This window comes from Marmota marmota, unplaced genomic scaffold, assembly GCF_001458135.2.
Source record: "Marmota marmota marmota unplaced genomic scaffold, marMar, whole genome shotgun sequence".
NCBI classification, from domain to species: Eukaryota; Metazoa; Chordata; class Mammalia; order Rodentia; family Sciuridae; genus Marmota; species Marmota marmota.
In genome coordinates this window covers 43,382,327-43,403,952 of record NW_026000108.1, presented here as the reverse complement: position 1 = coordinate 43,403,952, position 21,626 = coordinate 43,382,327, and positions in this window count along the sequence as shown.

Sequence of the window (21,626 nt, the reverse complement as noted above, 5' to 3'; positions counted from 1 at the left end):
AGATGGCTCTGATGGTGAAGTCCTTTTTTATTTTTATTTGTTTTGTTTTTTGGTACCAGGGATTGAACCCAGGGGCATTTAATCACAGAGCCACATCCCCAGCCCCTTTTTATATTTTATTAGAAACAGAGTCTCACTGAGTTGCTTAGGGCCTCACTAAGTGGCTGAGGCTTGGTTTGAACTCATGATCCTCCTGCCTCTGCCTCCTGAGTAACTAGGATTACAGCCCACCTGTGAAGTTTTTCTTTTTCTTTTTTTTTTTTGAAGTTTTTCTTAATGTTGTTAAAATTATCTTTTGTTTTAAGATCTACATATGTGAATGAACACATAAAGGCCCATAATATCTAAATGGCCAGGAAAAAAAATTTGCTTCTTTGTTCAGCAAGTAACTTTATTTAATTGGGTCTTCTTGCCTCAATATCAATAGACACCCATGTAATAACTACCTGTGTAAATGTTAAATTGAAATGAATACACTATCCTAGGGATATCTTGAAGACAACTGTGTACAATGAATAGATCAATTTTTTTCATATGAATTTTTTCTTTGTGGGGAGTATTCCTTGCTGCTTTCACAGCAATGACTATATCAGTAACAAGCAGAAATCAACTCAGGCCAGATCTGAAATAGCAGATACCAGTGCCTTTTCTACAGAAAGTATTTTAGCAACTTATGTTCAAAAACCATGGCTTGGCCAAAAATTATTTTGACAGATCTGAGAGGCTTTAGCACTGGTTCTTTACAGACATCAACAACTTTGGAAATATAAAATTTAAAAATATTATCTTCAAATTAACTACTACTTAGGAAAAGCATTTTTATGGCCATAAAATTAACAATAAGAGCAGCAAGCAAGTACCTTGCGTATCGAGATCTTGAACATTGGTGTATTTCATGTTTGTTCCATGACTTTTAAGTAGAAGCCAGCGAAGACAGTATCCTATGGACTGTGTGCATGTACTTGAAGACAAATAGCATTGGTGAGAACCACTTGGGAAATTCAGTAGTTAGTGAAATTTGCTTTTACTTTCTCCTTTTTATGATATGAACCCTAAAAACCCAAACGTTCCAGGACTCCCTCCAGTGCACACATTTGTTACGTGGGAGAAAATCAATTGCATGATCTCATCCTTGTTAACTGTAAGATTAAGCAACTAATGTTTCCTGGAGTATTAATTTTTTTAAAGGAGTTCCAGGAAAATGGAAACTCAAAATAAAGAAGTGAGTCGTGAATGGTGCAGTTTTGGTCACCACCCGGGAGAAGAGTTGATGAGCAGATAATCCAAGAGTTTACCAGACAAAAGAAGAGCTTTTGCAGTTTTATTTGGATTAGACCCCAAATGCATGCTCCTCTTTGTCACATATAGTACCTAAGAAAATGTTCTTTTGTGATCTAATTTCTAACTCCACTCCTTGATTACTAATGTATTAGAGAACAAAGGATTAATACAAATGTGAAAAGCAGGAAGTATTCTTTCAGGTTTTTAAAATTCATTCAACAAATATTGAATGCCTATTATATTAGCTGTTAAAGCTCAAGGGTTTTCAACAGGTGATAATTTTGTTTTCTGGAGCACATCTGATAAGGTCTGGAGAAGTGTTGCGTTATCAAAAATGAGAAGATATTACTGTTATCTAGTGAGTAAAAATCAAGCTAACTTTCTGCTAGATATCCTGCAATGATCAGGGCAGTGTCCAAGAATACCAATCCAAAATACCAATTATGCCTCTGTGGAGAAGCCTTGCTCTAAGGATTTGATTCTAAGTGCATTTGTCAGCTTTCTGTTACTGTAACAAAATACCTGAGATAATCAGTCATGCCCCCACCTGCCTACAGTTACCAATAAGCAGTCAATTCAAATTGTTAATCCACCAATTATTTTGAATACTAATATTATTTTTAAAACTCAAGTTGAGTTAAATTAATGACCAGCTTCCTCTTTCTCTTTATTATTTTCCCTCTCTTCATCAAATGGATTAACCCAACCATAAGAGTTCTCATAATATAATCATTTCACTTCTGAACATTCCTGCACTACCTAATTCATAAGCCTTTCAGGAGACATTAAATATCAAAACCAAAATGGAAAGAGAAAACAAGAGAGAGTTTAAAAAAAGAAAAGAAAAAAAAAGATTGGTGATGGTTTGATCCAAAGACAATAGGAAAATTTGGTCAAAGATCTTGCAAGAGTTGCTGAGGACATGGAGACTGTCATCAAATAGCTGAATGGTCATCATATGTGGAGGAATTGGATTAGTTCTGCATTACCTTAATTGGTACAATTGGAATGAAACAAATAGTGAAAAATTAAATTCTGCTTATTATATTTTTAAAAGTTTTCTTTGCAAACTTTTCAGAGATGGAAAATTCTGCTCTAAAAAATGGAACATTCCTTTTGAAAGGAATTGTTTAGGATCAGAGGTGGTGAAGGCATAGTAGGCATATATCTTAATCTTTCTGGTAGAGTCCAAGAACTGGATAGAGAGTTGGGGGCTGGTATTGGAAGAAATGTCCAGGAAGTGACAAAGGCGATGTGTAGAGGTCCCCCTGATCCACAGCCATAAGAAAAGTGGCAAAGCCAAGAGAATCCAAAACAAAGTCAAAGTCCAAGGAAGCAGCAAAGGGGACAATGAAACAATGAGTACAAATATTGACTAGCCAGATCAAGGAGAATAACCTAAAAAGCCTAAAAAGAAACACAAGTCATTGAGGACTCACCACAAAGGCTACCTCCTCATGGAGGCCACTTTCTGAGCCCCAAATCTATTAATCCCTCATAAACATTCTATCTACTATCCTCTGTTTTATTTTTTGTTGTTGTTTGTTTGTTTTACTTTTATCATTGTCTGAAATTATTTCATTTATTTGTTTACTTGTTTATTTTCCATTTTCTCCTCCTGAAATGTGAGCTCCAAAACTTTGTTTTACCTCCTACCCTATGCCCAGCACCTAGAGTACCTGATTCATGGTATATGCACCTACCAAACATTCAGAAAGTAGATGAAGAAATGTCCAGATTGATAAACAATTAAAGAACTAAATCAGCCAGAGGCAGAGGAGGTCACGAGTTCTCAGAGCCTTGACGTTAATAGAAACTGAGATTCTCCAAGGTACAATTATGGAGTGTTTTTCACATGTACTTAATCAAGAATTTCCATTTATACAATGCATCTTTAAGAAAGAGTGTTTCACTGAATACTGTTTAGGAACACAACCTTACCTATAATAAGGTTTTTTTTTTGAGAAACAGGTCTCTAAAAACCAGAATGACTTGAAGAGATTCTGGTAGAATACATTTTGTCTAAGACTAGTCATGTCAGCATATCTAAATGTTTCTAGAAAAAAATAAAAAATAAATATTCCTAGAACAGTGGGATATTGTTGTTCCAATGCAAAAAGAAATTGATATTTATGCTTTTAGAAACTCATGCGTTCTATGACTGAATACGTGAAGAACCAGCAAGGATGTAAATCTGGGATTGTTTCCTAGATCTTAAACAGCTTCTACATTCTACATTTAAAAAAAAATATTCATGTGGAAAAGGAAGGAAGTTTTATTTTATGTTTTCCTTAGTTTAAGGTACTAAAAGTGTACTCAGTTGTGATTCATTAAACAATATTTCCTGTGTCAGGCATTAGAAAATTGAATTTCAGCTGAGGACTTAAAAATATGTATATGAGTTACAGTGATGGTAAACAGCTTTGCAATTAATTTATTTAAGCATTTGCAATTTTCATTTCAAAGCAAAAGGAACAATATGGAATGTTGTACAAAAAATTAATCTGTATACATAATGTTCATTAAAATACAGGAAGAATTCAGTGCTGTCTCACCAAAAGTACTGTTCAAGCTGTGTTAGAGCAGACACCAGGAGCTTCATGGATTCTATAAAGTACACCAAGGGAGCTTAATGAACACTAATTAATCAAAGCAATATTTAGTTCCATTTCCAATTAACTCCCACAATGAATGTTTGCAAGAAAGAATATGGATGCCTAAAGACATGTCTATTATTTATTTAGGCATTATTTATTTATGCCCTCAACTACATCCAGAAATAATTGATTCTAACCACAATGCAAGTAATCAATACAGGAAAACTATTTTCAAAAGCATAGGGTAAAAATGAGTCAGGCAATAAGTGGGAAGGGAGAGAGTAAGTAATTATAGGGAAAAAAAAGTAAGATAAAGGAAGTTGCCATACTAGCAAAAGTTTAGTTTTAAACTTCCTGGCTATTACTTAGCAGTGTATAAAGTTCATTGTAACCCTAAATTCAGATTAAAAATATATCTCGGAAGTCCTCATATATGAAATTTGAATAAGTCTATGTTAACTATCTTTAATTGCTGTTTTTCATTTGACTCCAACAAAACCAAGACAAGAGTTTTATAATCTTTTCTATAGTAAATATCCCAGTACACCAATCTAACCTGATGCAGAATAAAGTTTAAAGTCAGGAGAAATGTGAGGATAATATGCCCATTAGAGTAGTTCACTTGAATGGTAAGTGTATATTCTGCTATTAGGCGTCATTTGAACTTTCAGCAGGACTCTGACAGACTATTGGAATATGGGGCAGCTAGCTAGTGAGTGTCTGAAGTTCATTCTGTATTGTTGACTGAGTCCATGCATCCTGAGTGGATTTATGTTCACTGACATTACTCCCATAAGGTTAAATAAATCCACTACACAGAAGAAATGGTTTCTAATTCTGAAAAATCAAGTATTAGTTAAAGATATCAAATAATCCTTCAAGAAAGGCAGAGATATATTCATTTTTACCAGAAACAGATCAGGTGTAGAGAGATTTCTGTGATTTCTTTATGGACCAGCTATGGCCGGGGATGATATCCAGGTGTTGACTAAAGCCAAACCAGCCAGCTTAATTTATTTCATGAATAGGCTGGATTGAATAAGAGCTTTCACTCTTGTTAAATGAGGGAAGTTACTTGGAAGTTCATTTCCCCAGCTCTAGCAATGTGTTCAAGATAGTAAGTGCCTAATGCATGATTTTGAAAAAAAAGTAGCTATGTTTTAAAAATTGGTTATATTAGGAAACTGATTAATTCATTCAATTAACATTTATTGCTTGACTTCCACGGTCCAGGTACTGGGCTAGCTCTGAGGATGGCAATGATGAGCTACACAGACAGTAGCTGTCCTTACAAATACCAGCAGCCAAGAAATAATCATATAAACTAATATCTTAATTCCAACTGTGATATTTCAAAAGAAAAGTAAAGAGTGTTAGAAGAGCAAATAGGTCAGAGGAAACATTATCAACATTGGCTTTTGGGGATTTACAATTCTGTGGACAACTTTCTCAGAAATGGTGGGAACCAGCTCATCCGAGTGCAGCTAATACTTTTGGAGCATTTATTATATTATGTCCTTGGGCTAGTCACTGTGGGGTGCACAGATGACTAGGATACAGCCTCTGCACTTAATAACCCCAAAATCTAATATAAAGATGTTCTCTAGCTATAATCTAAAGAAAATTTTGGTAGCTGCATAGAAGAGAGATCACAAATCCAACTCATAAAGTTCAGAGGATGGAAAAAGTCTCTCACAGTCGAAATGATCAGAGAGCTTTGTGAAGAAAGAGACATTTTTTTATGAGAATTAAAGAATGCATATGTATAATGCTGATAGAAGAGAAGAGTTATTTTAGTGTATAGAAAAGCAAAAGCAAAGGAGATGGTGTGAGGAAATCCAGGCTCCTGACAGCGGTGTGTAGGCATGGATGAAGCACATGTGTAAGTTAACAGGAGGCAGAAGGGAGGACGGTGGGGTTGCAGCCAGTTCAGGAGACTATTAGATGCCAGACTACAAAGGCTGCTCTTCATTCAGTAGGTGATGGAGACCCACTGGAGACTTTTGATCGGGGGAGTGACATGATAAAAAGAGAACTTTAAGAACCTTCAACTCAGTAGGTGATTTTGAGAGATGTGAGGCCAAAGTCAATCAGACCAGCTGGTAGTCCAGACAAGAGGTAATAAGGGCCTGAACTATGACAGTGGGAATGGAAATGAGGAATTAGGGAAGAATGCTGAGCTCTGAACCCATTAGAAATCACCCGTGGTAACTGATCGGATCACAGCAGCAGTGACACCTCCATTAACTCAATTGCATCACATCTCCAGTAGCACAAGCACTGATTGCTCCTAAAGCAAATGCAAGCTTATTCTGCCACCACCTGAATGGATGGATTCAACTACACAGGAATACACCATGTTCAACTTAATTTTAAAATCGCACGATGCATTGCATTAACAATATTGGAACCTGTAGCCCATTGTGCTGTTTCGCATATCCTCGAAGTTATTAAATTATTCTTAATTTTTCCATTCCTCTCTCTGCTTTATTCCAAAGAGACTTCATCTTCTTCTTTTTTTTATTTCTTTTTTTTTTTTTTTTTTTATTTTTTTTATTGTTGGCTGTTCAAAACATTACATAATTCTTGATATATCATATTAGGGTTATTATTGAGATATGGGTTGTTCTTCCAGCCATATTTGTTTATTCATCTTCTTCTTTGTAACAAACAAAAATATTTTTTCTATCTCCTTCGCTAAGGCCATCTCTTACCTCCGCAAGCCTCAGATGCAAGCATGAGTTAGTGTCAAATCTTACAGGAGAATTTCTTTCTAAGGAAGTTTGAATTTAAACAGCAATTAGTAAATAATAGGTGTCCAAGAAATTCAGACCTCTGTAGCCACAGAGGTGCCTCCACTTAATAAAGAAGGGGATTGCCCATGACTTGCTTTGTTCTGGAAACGTTTTACTGATAGAAGGCAACCTCCAGTGGTTGAGGCCATGAGCTGGGAAATCAGACTTCCTGCATTCACAACCAAACTATGTCACATATTACCTGTGAAATATGGGAAGGATAAGTAACTTCTCCATTCCTCTGTTTCCTCATTGAAAAAGTAGAATAGCAACTTTGCTGATTTCCTGGGATTTTTTGGAGGAGGACAGGAAATGACCCCTATAAAGCATTTTAGCCCATTACCAAGCACATAGCACTAAAAAGTGTGAACCATTATTACAATATTGTTACTTTATATAATAATATAATTCAAATAAGACTGGAGCTATATCTTCTGGTTGCTCTATGGACAAATGATTTAAGTATAATCTCAGTCTAGCTTGGAATAGATTGAGATCTTTTGCAACCCAGGGATTCAGAGGCCATGTGTCTTCACATGTAGAATCCAAACTAGTTCTTCCGTTGGTACCAGCATAACTCTCCTGCCTATGATAATTCATATCTTTGTCATATCTCTGTGTCACTTAAAATTTTTCTCTTTGCTAAAATAACCAGAATTTCTACTTTCATTCAACATGGTAAATAAAGTCCATAGCAAAAAAAAAAAATACCTTGTTCAAAGTTAAACTATTAGCCCACTACTCCACAAGCCAGCAGAAAAACAAGGGCTTTGATTTGGGTTTTATTTTATATTTGGAAACATCTCACATTCCATCTACTTCACATGAGATTGTTTCATTCCAAGATAACACATTTTGGTTCATAACCTAACAAAACTTTTCACTTTTTCTGTATTCTATGTTCCTGAATGTGTAAACAGAAGCTCAAATATCCTCTAAATCAGCTTTTCACACAATATTCTACCGAGGGATCCCCTGAGGTATTTTTCTCAAAAGTATTCAAACAAGTATAGAAAAGGCTGGATCCCCAAGAGAATTACAATGAATACTAGCATTTTAAAGACTCTTAGAAATCCTATCAAAAAGAACCATATTCAACAGTGTTTTGTCCAAAGTTTCAGGGTTAGTCAGCTTTTTGTCATGGTAACAACATATATGAGATAACCAATTTATAAGGAGGAAAGGTTTATTTTGGCTTATGGTTTCAGAGATTTCAGCCTATGGTTGTTTGTTCCCATTGCTGTGACAAAGCAGAACATGATAGCAGGAAACACGTGATAGAGTTGAGCTGCTCACATCATGATAGGTAGGAAGAAAAAAGAAAGAGGAGAGTCCAGTGTCCCAATATGTCCTTCAAGGGCACACCCCTAATGACTTAACTTCCTTCCATGAGGCTCCACCTCTTAAAGGTCCCTCTGCCCTCCAATAGCACCACAGGCTTGTGACGAAACCTTCAATACATGGCCTTTGGGAGCCTTTAAGATGCAAACCAAAACAGTTTACTAATAACATAATTTTTATATAACAAAAATTAAGATGCTGAAAAATGTTCTAGATGTGTTAACTCATGTATATTTTAATTAAGCCAATGAGAACCCTTGAACTATTTTCTAAATTAAGTAAACTCCTGAGAAATAGTTTGAAAGTGAAGGCAATTATTTATATCTTAAATGCTGTTCACAATTGATCTTTTTGAGGGATTGCTATTTCTAAAATTATTGAAACAAATTATCATAGGTGACCAGAATTTAAATAAAATATTTAAAAAATCTATGATATTAACATGCAAACTATTAAGAAAAAATATTTTTAATAGCTCTCTCAGTAAAACCATCAGAAGAAAGCGTTTGATTTGTTATTTTTACATTTTGCTATGAACATTGAAGGAGACATTTTATACCCACTGTGTGCCTGGGCCTTTGACATTTGAGAGTTCCTGTAAAGGGATGCTAAGAGCTCTAATCATCATGCAGTTGTATGTCACTAAACATTGATCATGGAAAAGGACATCAAGATGAAATCAAAGGGCTTCTTAAATGTTAACTTGTGATCTCTCGATCTCAGGGAAGATATAAACATAGAAGAGTTTTGTTTTTTTTTTTCAGATTAATTACAGTTTTCAAGAAATACATGTTGAGAATTCACAATTAAATGTTTGTGCCAAAGAATTTTCAAATTACTTAGGGCCAGCAAATCAAAATGGAAAACAAGTTAGTACCATACATGTTGATGTTCATAGTGTCTGTTAGTAAAACCCCCTAGCACAAAGTTGGATGAAAGGACTTCTCAGAGTTCTCATCAGCTTCTATGTTAGGTGTGCCTGAAATTTAGAAAGTAGTGTGTAAAGGGGGAAAAGGGAATAAAATAGCTACATTTGGGGTAAAAGGAAGAAATTTAGGATGTGGATGAAAATAACTTTGAACTTTCAACTACAGAAACAGTCTTGATGCAATCTGTCTCATGTAGCTGCCTTTTTAAAGAGTTTTATTAATAAATAAATGCTGTTGAAGCATAGAATTATTCCTGGAAATTGAACAAGAAGCATTTAGCATTCATTCACATTTTGAAATGATATTCCCTCATGGTTTGACTATACAGATCAAACTCTGATTTTAACAGAAAACAACCACATAACAATAGCATATTGATTTTTTTTAATTCTTCAACTTTTCTTATTCAGTTACTCTCCATTTTTACCTTTCTTGACCTATTGAAAATAAACACGGGGCTGGAGATATGACAGTAGTGTGCTTACCAAGCATGCAGGAGACTCTGTTTAATCCCTAGTATTACAAAAAATTACAAATACATAACAATGACATAAATAATTGACAGAAAGACTAGCTCTAAACACAAAAATGGTTTAATCAACTTCCCCAACACATACACACACACGCATACACACACACACACACACACACACACAAAATATTGTGGATTCACATCAGGGATCATATTTTAAATCTCCCATTTTATTTAGTTGGCTTAGATTCACTTTTGCTTTAAGACAGTAGGTTGGATTTAACTTAGTAATCAATTAAGTGATTATTAATGATATTTTTACATTGTATTTATAATTCAGTAATAAGCTTTATTAAATTAAGTTGAACATATAGTCATTGTTTCTATACACATTACCTAATTTCTTCATGATCCTTTTATATAACCATAGCCCCTCAGGCTATCCAGCCTCACATGGGTGCCTTTGTAATCTGATCTCCTACTCTGCCTTGTCTCCCTATACACTGCCCTCACCACATGACAACCCTGGGTGTTACATGGTACAGACATTGATACCTCTTTCCCTAGACACACAGTCTCCCTCTCATCCTTCCTTTCAGGCTGAGAGAAAAGACTCCCCCTCTCTGTAACCTAACCTCTCTACTTCTCTCCTCCACCACTTTTCTCAGTCTCCATAAGGCACGACCAGTCCCTCTTCATTAAGGCTTTCTTCTCTGACCTAGAATCTGAACTTTATATCTGGTTCTTTATCTCCATTACCTTTGAACAACTACAATGCTCTACAATAGAAGTTGGTGGTTCAGAAAGCCTCAAAGAAAAAAAAAAGTAATTACTGTCTTTCACCAAGGCATGAAAATAGACTAGGTGGGATTAGAAAAATATTCAACATCATCTGAGATCAGAGGAGGATATAGCTCATAGGAAGGAAAACAAAGAATATTTATAATTTTATTACTCTCCCCAGACTGAGCTAGCTGAGATTAGAGATGAGACCACCAGCACAGAAGTCAGAGAACTGCCATTCTATTGCACTTAAGTATCTTTTGATCTTAAATGGCCATTGAATATTAATGGGCCTCAGTATTTGCATTTATAAAATGAGAGAGTTGTTCTAGAGCAGTGTGTTTTAATTGTACAACCCAGTCACAGGTGATAAGCAAGTTGTCTACCTCACAGGTAGACAACTGTGCAGTGTCACTTGCTCAGAAATCTACATGCAAACAAGGGCACCACCTTCACATTTATGATCTTCTATTGAAGTCTTGAAATTCTTAATGAGTTTTCAACGAGAAAATCCCCCAAATTCATCTTAATTTGGACACTGCAAAGTTCGTAGTTGTTCCTGCTACTGAGATTCATTTGGTGAATTAGGATGAGCATTTTGTTCCTTAAGGAACTAGGTAAGAATGCCTCCACATATCAGAATGAACATTAGATCTTTGGTTTGGGGGGATTGGCTTAATAGTCTCCAGATCCAACACACAACAAGGGTGGAGTAGAATAAAAGTTCATTGGATTAGAAAAGGGGAATGAAAAGAAGGGAGTGGGATAGGAATAGGAAAGACTGTGGAATGAATCGGACATAACTTTCCTATGTATGAATATATGACCAGTGAAACTCCACATCATGTACAACCCCAAGAATGGGAAGTTATACTGCACGTACAATATGTCAAAATACACTCTACTGTCATGTATACCTAAAAGAAAAAATAATTAATTAAAATTTTTAAAGAAGAAAAAAATGCTTTGATACTTTACATAAAGCCTAAGTCTTTATGCTAAAACTGTTGCTTCAGTTTTATCTACACGCCTGCAGACATTTGTGTGTGGGTGGGTGGATGGTAGAGGGGAGTCTATGGGTGTGCATTTTGCTAAAAATAAAGTATATTTTTATGTGAGTTAGGATCAGTGATCAGACCAAGGATAAGCTCCCTAACAGTTCTAACGTTGTAGGAGCATAATTAATACGGTATTTTCTTCTGTAGAAGAAAAGCCCATCATTTATTTATTCAAAGACAGCTACCGAGCTTCCCTTTTGAAAGGTTTCTATGTACAAAGGAAAAACAGCATCTTAAACACTCTAAATGTGAAAATAAAAGGCAGAAACACATTTTGAATAAATAAAGATGGGTACTGCATTGTATCTAAGAAAGAAACACAAGCATAGAATTGTGCTCTATCGGCAACCTAATCAAACACACATTAGCCATAACTAATAACATGCTTAACTGGACTCTCCTCATAAGTTTATACTCCAAAGTCTCTGTCACGCACATAAATTTAATTATTACACAGAATATTATACATATTACACATTGCACACATAAATGGATTATTTTGAACCCTCAATTACTTAGAACTGTTATTAGGATATTTTTTTTTTTGAGATCACATTTAGAAGGTTGTACAAAACACTCTGATATATATATTTATTGAACCTGTATGTTGAACCCTGGAATAAAGCACAGTACTCATGCAATAACAAGAACTTTCCAGAGATGGGTTTGTTGATATAAAACTGCCAAATGTACCTAAGCCATATAATTTGTTTTCATATTTAGAAAGCAATGATATTCTCTTTCCCTTAAAGAAACTACTTTTAAAACCTACATTTTAAAAATGTGAGCTTTCCAGAGATTAAAAGCTTTCTCTAGCCAAGCAGAAATAGGATGGAGTTAAAACATTTTCCTGACACACTCTGGACTCAACAGAGTTCAACAGTGAAGCTGTTAAGAAAACCCATTCAGCGGTAATACTCTTCTGAGAGAATGTTCGAAATATAAAATTATGACCCCAAGGTGAACTGAAAGCCAGGGAGGCCTCTGCTTATAATTATAGTTCCAAAACCATTTCAATTTAAGTACATTTTGGAAGCTTTGTATATGGGAATTATTTGTCAAACTGCTACCATTACATGTGCCTTAATGTGCATTTGGGGTGCTCACCACAAGTACTTTGCAGATAAAATATGATTTGGATATACAGATTCTAAATCTGATAAATCGCAGTCACATCTGCGTTAAAGAAGTCATATTCCCATCCTGGCTGATAATACAGTGTGAAAGGCATTCCCAACTGTGTCCCAGTATTAGACAAAAGATCACTGAAGAATAGCCCAGTGGTACAAAACCAATCTGTGTTATGTGTGTGTCAAGAAACTGGCTATATAGTTATGCAAAGAGAAGTCCTGTATGAAGCTGACAGTTTGCAAGTTAGTAAATTAAAAGACCTGTGTTTGTCTCTTATTTCAGCTCTACCTATTATTTTGTCTTCCCTGGTGTTCCAGCTCCCTTATTAGCATAAAAGGGAGGTAAACATTTTCCCAGAGTCATCTTCTAAAATTACTATTAGCAGTATGGACCCCCGGTGTAACACAGAGAAAGAGCCAGACTCTGAAGTCGTCCTTCATGGCTTGACCTACTGTGTGAACTGGGCCACTCAGTTACAGAGAGCCTCAATTTCTTTCTCTTTTTTGAGATGAAAAATTTTACACTACCAATTTCATAACATTAATGTACAAATGAAATAATTTTTGAAGGAGAAAATTTACTTGTAAACAGTAAATTGCTAGTCTACATTTTCAGTTATATTACCTTGGGGTTATATGAGAAATACTTCCTAGTTTCCCAGAAAAATAACTGCAAACAAAGCCATAATTCCAGAAATGTCAGAATATTAAAAGAATTAGCAATAATTAAAAGATAAATAAAGTTAAAAAAATCCAGTTTGATGATCTATCCATGCTTAGCTGTTTGAAACAAAAGGAATCTGCAGTCCTTAAAGGAGGGGAAAGTGGAGGGTTTGTCCCAGGTTATAGCCACAGAACCTTCTTTTCAAGGCAGGCATTAGGAAGTTTGGCTTATGCTGTAGGTCTTCTCTGTGAGTCAGCTAGATATTGTCATTTCCTTTCATTTCTCCAGGGACATCGCCCATCCCTGTTTCACATGCTACAGGCATGCATGCATACCTTAGAAACCTCTGTTACTATAAGTACTTAGGAAAAAGAGAGAGCTGAAGAAGGAACCAGTGTGGTTAGATGTCTAGGAGGTCATGTTCTTACTGCTACGTTTTACACGATGTGCCTGAATTTGGGGTGGACTCAACATCATCCAATACCATGGACAGGAAACAAGGGAATGGATGGAAACTCTGAAATCAAATCACAGTGCTGGTTCCAGGAAAAACTTATGTAGAGGTCAAGTGGCCTAGAAAAACATAAAGAATATTCTAAACACTGGCTTTCTATCAGCACAAGACAGGACCATGTTTCCCACTATGACATACAGTCTTCAAGATCTAACTTCTGCCATCTCCAAGACCAAGCTCTGCAATCTCCAACAACTTTTTTTCACCCTTTTTATATTATATTTTACATTCTGACAACACCTAAGTGCATATATATATTTTTTAACTAATCCTATGCTGTTTTCTATACTTTATGATTTGTATTAAAATAAAATCCACTTCCTCTTCGGATAAATGTTCCACCTAGTTACTGCCTTCCTATCATTAAGAATCATTTCAAGTGGTCTTTCAAATAATTGTTCCTAAATAGGGAGGCTCAATTCCATGACCTTCTTCTGTGTCCTCACAAAGTTCTATACAGGCATTTATTCTCCATTTATTGACTCAAGGAAAAAAACTACATATTTTTGCTTCTTGGGACAGAGATTGTGTTCCAGCCTTCTTTGTTTCTGCAGCCCCAGATGCACTGGTCGTCCACTTGACCCCTAGATGAGCAGTTCCTGAGATTTTAAGTAGTGATGTGGGTCTGAAGATTATGGACCACCTACAAGATGTATTGGGACAAATGCACAATGGACAAAGGCAAAGTAAAGGTGGAGCCAAAGGGCACCATCACAGACAACTTATAATGCATTGCCAAGCAGTCCAGTGTGAATACCATAGACTGTAACATCCAAGAATCTCCACACCAGGATGGTGAAAGCCAAGAATAGACAGGATAATGAAAGGGAGAGAGTCCTGGGCATGAAAGGGAATTGATTATATCCAGCTCTGGAAATAGAATCTGGAAATTTTTCTTCTCACTAAGAATTAGAGCTTTTTGAACAACAGTAACTCTCTCTTCAGGAGAAGGCATAGGAAGTAAAGGCACAGAAATACTGAAGGTACAAAGGTGGTGGGCCACCATATGGGTACCTTCACGTATAATATCCAATGTCTTCATCCACCAAAACCAAGGACAAATGTGACCTAATGCCATAAACATAAACTAAAGGGACAAATGAGAAAAAGAAACCTCATTCTTCAAACCATAAACCCAACCAAGAAAAGTTCACATCATAGCACCCTAAACATATGTTACACTGGCTCCCACATTTGTGAAAGACAGTGAACTATTAAAATTATCTCACAAAATGATTAAGTGTATTGGTTTCAGTGTTTTGGAGACTGTTTTCAGATGGTTTATTCACATGTGGTTTTATATAGGAATACATGGCAGATTAAACTAAAAAATGTATTGAACAATAGATATCACACACACACACACACACACACACACATTATATACTACCTGATTTGTGTTTGTAATAAGCATGTGAATTCATTAAAGAGCCAAGGGAAAAAGTTAATGTTGAATATTCAAACAAGGAGCAGTTTTATCCAAAGGAATATTTCATAGGCAGATGGAAGTGAATATGCAAAACTGCTCCAGTTAGGCAAATGTTCCAGATAAATTTTCAAGATAAAACATGTTAGCAGTCCTATGCAATTTGTACTATTTTTAATAGCCTGTTCCTAGATTTTTTTATATGACTTAGTTATTTTATCATTCTACTCCTTTGAAGCAACATACAGTATGAAAAACTGAGCTGCAAGAGAAGCTTCTGGCCAGGCAGTGGGTAGGAGTGCAAGTAGAATAATGATGTTTTAACAGCACTGTGAAAGGATGACAGATGTACAAGGGAAAGTTCTTAAACATGTTGGAGATGAAACCCATTAAGCCCCAAACCTTGTGATATCTGTCTCATCATTCAGTCTGGGATTCATTATACAAATGATTCAGTGCTTCCAAGATACATTAGAGTTAGTGCCTGAGAGATACAGCCTCATTCCTGGAAACACCCTATTGAATTTATGGGTGGAATTTCTGAAAAGAAAAAAAAAGTTGTGTGATTCTAAGACTAGAAAGGAATGAGTGTCACAGAGGTTAAGAAACAGACTCTCAAATCAAAGTCCCTGAGTTTGACTCCCCGCTCTATAGCTACAAGCTATATGTGGCCTTGGCAACTTGCTAAGTCTCTCTATGCTTCTACTCCCTCACCTGTAAAATGGGAATAGTGATGTCACCCATCTCATTGAGTTGCTGTTTTAAGTAAATTGTACAGTGTCTATTAAATGATGTCACATAGTAAATCCACAGGTGAGGAAAATGGCTACGAAAATCGAACAGTACAACATTCATAAAAAATGTGTCTCTACTACAATGATCTATAAGTTCTAAGAATTTCTATCTCTTGCATATGCCATAGAAATGCTTTCTTCCCCAAACTCAAAACCAAACTATTGGTAAAAACCAAGGATTCTGTCTCTTAGTATAAAAAAAATTCAAAGTATTTTACACTTAATAGGCACAACTTCATAAAACTAAAGTGTCAAATTAATTTAACATTAGCCAGAAATAATTGATGGTTAGATCTTAATGTGAAAAATTATATTTTATATGTTTATGCTATTTTACTTAAATAGACACCGGAAGTAGGTAACTTCTTTTCAAGTTTAATAACTAAAACTATTTTGAGTAATCATTAAAATATTTAACAATCCACAAATTTCTCTGAACATATAATTTTAAAGTTAAAATTGTCTTTGATACCAAGTCTGAAATACTCACTTTACAATAGATAACTGAGTCCCAAACATATGCGACCTGCCCAAAGTACTACAGCATAGTGATTAGAGTTCAGGTATTAAAACCATGTCCCCAACTACAATAATATCATTCATTCAAAGACATCATATTGACAGGGGAACAAATTTACTAGTACAAACTAGGAAGAAAGTATGTCCTTTGGTATTTACATAATAAATATCAATTCTTATTGGAGGGTAAGTATCCTATATAATGTGTTGATTTAAAAGACATCAAGAGATTGAACATTTTCCCAAAGTAGAAAATAAATAATTCAAGTTGCAAAATAAGATTTTTTTTTGTACCAGATATTGAACTCAGGGGTGCTTAACCACTGAGTAACATCTGTAGCTTTTTAAATTTTTATTATTTTTAGACAGGATCTCACTAAATTTCCTAGGCCCCCAATAAGTTGCTGAGGCTGCCTTTGAACTTGTGATCTTCCTTCCTCAACCTCCACAGTGGCTCAGATTACAGGCACACACCATCACAGTTGGCACAAAGTAAGATTTAATTGAAAGGGACTCAGTTAAGTAAAAGATAAAGATAATTTTCTTTAGAGAGCTGCTTAAAAAATACAAATGGTCATTGTCAAGAGGAAAGAGTCAGTTTTCTTCCAAACTCAAGGCCAAAAAATACATAAAATATTAAGAGATTTTTGTATCAACATGGTAGATTATATTTCCAAACATGGCCACAAAAAAGCTCCTATTTGACACATTTGTTTAAATGTGGTCCTGTCATTCTCCCATCAGCAGGTAGAATCGGTTTTCTTTCTCCTTGAAGACATGCTGGTCCTATAATTTGTTTTGAACTGTAAGATATGTTGGAAGTGATGTTAGATGACTTCTGAGCTAATAATGTCTTAAAGCAGCTGCATGGCTCCTGGCTTTACTACGTATAACATTTCTTTTAAAAACTTGGTCACCATGCCATGAGGAAGCACAAGCAGACATGTGGAGAGGACAATGTGGAAAACTGAGACTCTTGGATGACAGCCACACTGAGATCCTAGAACAAGCACCAACTACCAGCATGCGAGTGAGGTCTAAATGACCTCGAACTATCTCATCACCTCATCTATTGTCACATGAAGCAAAACTGCTCAGAAGCTCTGCTTAAATCCTTGGCCCAGAAAACACTGAGCAGATCAAATGATTGTTACAACTCACTAAACTAAAGTTCCAAAGGTCACCTTCTGCTTATTCTTCAGGCTAGATTGGATGCCCATCCATGTGCACTGTAGCACACTGATGTCTCCCTAGCACAGCAGTTTTTGTGTTTCATCTTAATTTGCTCTTACTTATTTCCCCTCTCACAAGTGCTGTATGCAAAAATAGCTTTACATAGTAAAAAATATATATATCTGCAAAAACTAGATAAAATATTGCAGCCCTAAACATGTAGTTAATGCTTGGACAGTACCTATTTTTCAATAATACATGCTTTCTAGGATAGATCAGCCTAGACTGAATTAACAGGTTCATAAAAGCAATTTATACAAAAGAAAAATCACATTTTTAAATCTGTGTCCTCTGGCCATCCCTTTACTCAGTTCCTTACAGGCAGTTCTGGGACTTTCTAAGGAGAGATCTTCAGCAGATTGGTCCTTTCCACAATAATACAGAATATGTCTTCTCCTTTTCCCTGCAGACTCCTAAAGTAATGCAAATTACTGTTACCAATGCCTCGTCAGCAGCTTTGCCACTGAAATATATCACTAGGTGTTAGTGATTCCTCCTCACTTTTTATTTTAAGGTATTAAGATCTTCACAAATGGTAATGACTGTTAAATCCAATGTGTTTGGAACCTACTCTTACCAGAACAAAAGATATGATACTAACTCTTCTAACATTGCTACTATAACTCAGACCTTCAACACTCTACCTAAATTTTGATAAAATCATGTTGCCCCTTTGTCAATCAAAACACACAGAGAGACACACACATACACATATACTGTATAATACATGGACTAAAATATCACACTGTACCTCACAAATCAGTATAATTACCTTGTGTCAATTAAAAATATATACACATAAATCTAGATGGAGTGACAACCATTCACTTCTTCAGCAAATATTAATTTGTTCAATGGTACCGTTCTTGGTACTGAGGTATAATGGGAAATGAGACAGGCAAGAATTCTGCTGTCATAAAATTTGCAGTCTACTTGAGGAAACAAATATGTAAAGGAAATAATTACAAATTGTAATGTTATGAAACCACAGAATGTCAGGAGAGAGCAAGATGGAGGAAACCTACTTTAGTCCCAACTTTAGAGGGTAGTGATGGCCTTTTTGTGGAAGAGACTCTTTAGCTAACTTCAAAAATGTGAGAAAGAGAAAAAAAAATTTAAGATCCTGGAGAAATTATTTCTAGACAGAGGAAACAATGTGTTCAAAGACCCTAATGTTGAAAAGAACTTGAACTGTCCTAGGAGCTGAAAGGAGGACTAAGAACTTGAAGCAGAGAGGACTGGGATAAATATATCAGACAGAGTCGTATGAGTAAGCAGGGAGCAGATCCTACAGGGCCTCAGAGGCCACTGAAAGATGTTTCCACTAGATGTGTGATGGACAGCAATTGGCAGCCAACAAGGGAACGGCGTGAGGCAATTCAACTCTTAAATATACCTGAGTACCACGGTAAGAATGAAAGAGAACAAACCGAGGGGAGGCAAAAACTGAAAGTAAATCCTTAGTCCCATGGAACCTTGCCCCAGCCTAGGGAGAGTGGAAGAAAAAGAAATGACAGATATTGAATATTCGGAGTAGATTCTAGCATTGACCCACTTCCTTAAACCAAATAGTGAACTTCAATCATCTATTCCTTTTCTTAGATCTTCATTTCAAAGACTCTATTGAGCACATTTATCAGTCCTTTACTTGTACCCAAAACTTTGATGGAGATGACTTTTGCATGAGCCACAATGGCTGCTCCAAGTGCACATACTTCCAACCAAAAAGATACTGAATTAATAAAATTATGTGAACTGTATCAATTCTTATCAGATACATCTGACCATGATAACCAAGTATCTCCAGAACTTTGTATAGTACCTGACACAAAATATATCTTAAATGTTTACTACATGAATAAATAAATATCTCCCTTCTACTATTAAAGCGAGAGGAAGATTTGGGCCTTCAATTAGGAAATCCTAGTATGGTTTAGATAAGTGTCTCCCAAAAGCCATTGTGTTAAATGTTTGGCTTCCAACCTGTGGCAACCCTGGGGGGTGGTAGAGTCTTTAAGAGTTGGGGACTGGTTGGAGGAAGTTAGCTCATTGGGGGTATGCCTTTGGAGGGGATATTGGGATCTCTCCTTCCTTTCTTTTGGCTTTCTGATATGCCATGAGATGAGCAGCTTCTATGGCCCTCCAACCCACTCCTGCCATGACATACTACTTCCTTGCCATAGTCCCAAGAGCAGCAGGAACTCATACCTCCAAAACCATGAGCCAAAATAAATGTTTCCTCTTTTCAGTTGATTTATCTTGGGTATTTGTTACAACAATGGAAAGTGAGTAACAGAAATCCTAAGGTTCGAACTGGAAATAAGAAAAGTTTATATCAAGCTAAGAAGATGCTGTCAATCTCCAGCCACCATAGTCTGGATCTTGGAAGTTCACCAAAGGCCCATGTGTAAGAGGCTTGTTTGCCAACCTGTGTGCCATCGGGAGATGGTAAAAGGTGGGGACTAGTGGGTAGAAAATAGATCACTACCTAGGTGCACTGGAAGGGGATGCTGGGATCCCAGCTTCCCCCAGCCCCTCTGTCTCTGCTCTCTGGCCACTATGAGGTGAGCAACTTCTGTCATGGGCTCTCACCATGAAGTACTGCCTTACCATAGGAACAAACAAAAACAATGGGCTAACCAATCACAGACTGAAACCTGCGAAACTACAAGCCAAAAATGAACCTTTCCTATTCAGTTGACTGTGTCAGGTATTTTATCACAGTAACAGAAATTATGATAACACACCTGCTAGGAGGAGAATTTGGCTTAATGATACTGTAAATTTACAAGTTAAAGTTAACATTCAGTTGCCCAAATTAGGAATATTCAGAATCCAGGAAATGAAAAGGTCATTTAAAATGTCAGAGCTCAAACTTTTAGGGTGCACAACCATTTATTTACAATCATCTATAATTCAACATACAAACATCAAGGGTCACATTTATATTTAAATTATGTTTTTGACATTGCAATTTGTTGTTATAAAGGTATTTTGAAGTATAAAATACTGATCATTCATAGAAAGAAAATTTCTTTGCTAGTGTTCTGAAGAGTGGGCTAATTAAATTGATGTGGGTTTGTTTTTTTTTCCTCAAGAATGCCTTGAAGATAATAAAGTACAAGTATCGATGTAGGCACAAAACAAGGCATTGCCGAAGTCATTTAGAGGGACTTCTTTGCTTCAGTGTGAGTCACAGTGTCTGAAGAAGTTCGTGTAAAATTATGACGCCTTGTCTAAAATATCTAAGATCCAGATAGAGGTCAGGACCATTCTGTGATTTCCTGATACCAGATGACCCAATGGCCCAGTAAACACAAAGACAAAGAGGTTTGAGTCCACAAGGCTCTGTACAAGGCTGGATAATAAAAGCAATTTTAGTAGATTGGGAATAGAGCTATCAAAAAAGATAAATATCTATTAATATCCAATTTAAATTGCTAATGAGACGTATCACTTATGATATTTCTGTTATAAAACAAATCATAATAATAACCAGAGGTAGTTTCAAGAGTGGGCATGTGCATCTATGAAATGTTCATATATCCCCAAATCTAAAAGAAATGGTTTCACTAACAGCCTACTAAATTGTGAAATAAGACATAGCTAACTCTTACCATAAGTTCATTTTATATGTATCAGCATTGCTTTTGACTTAAATTCAGTTAGTTTCTTCCAAATGTTAGGGTGTAAGCACAATTTCAAATGTTAAAAGGGCATGGCCCAAATATTCTTTATCCTATGTGTAAATTCAGTGAATAAATCCTCTTTTTCTTCCCTTAGATAATGTTCTCTCTGAATTTCCAGATGGATAACAAGAGTTGACATATGCTAATCCAAAGCAAATGTACTCTCTTCTGCTTTAGCAATTCCTTCTTTCTGTCTCTCTTTTCCCTCTCTCTCTACCTCATGCACATGTGGACACACACACACACACACACACACACACACAGAAGCCGACAAAGAGAAAAACACCATGAGCTAACAGATGCATTACTAGAACAGAAATCAAAATGAGAGCTCATAAAGCAAAAAAAGGAGAAAATAAAATGCTCCTGACAATACAGGAAGAAACTGGCTAATTGCCAAT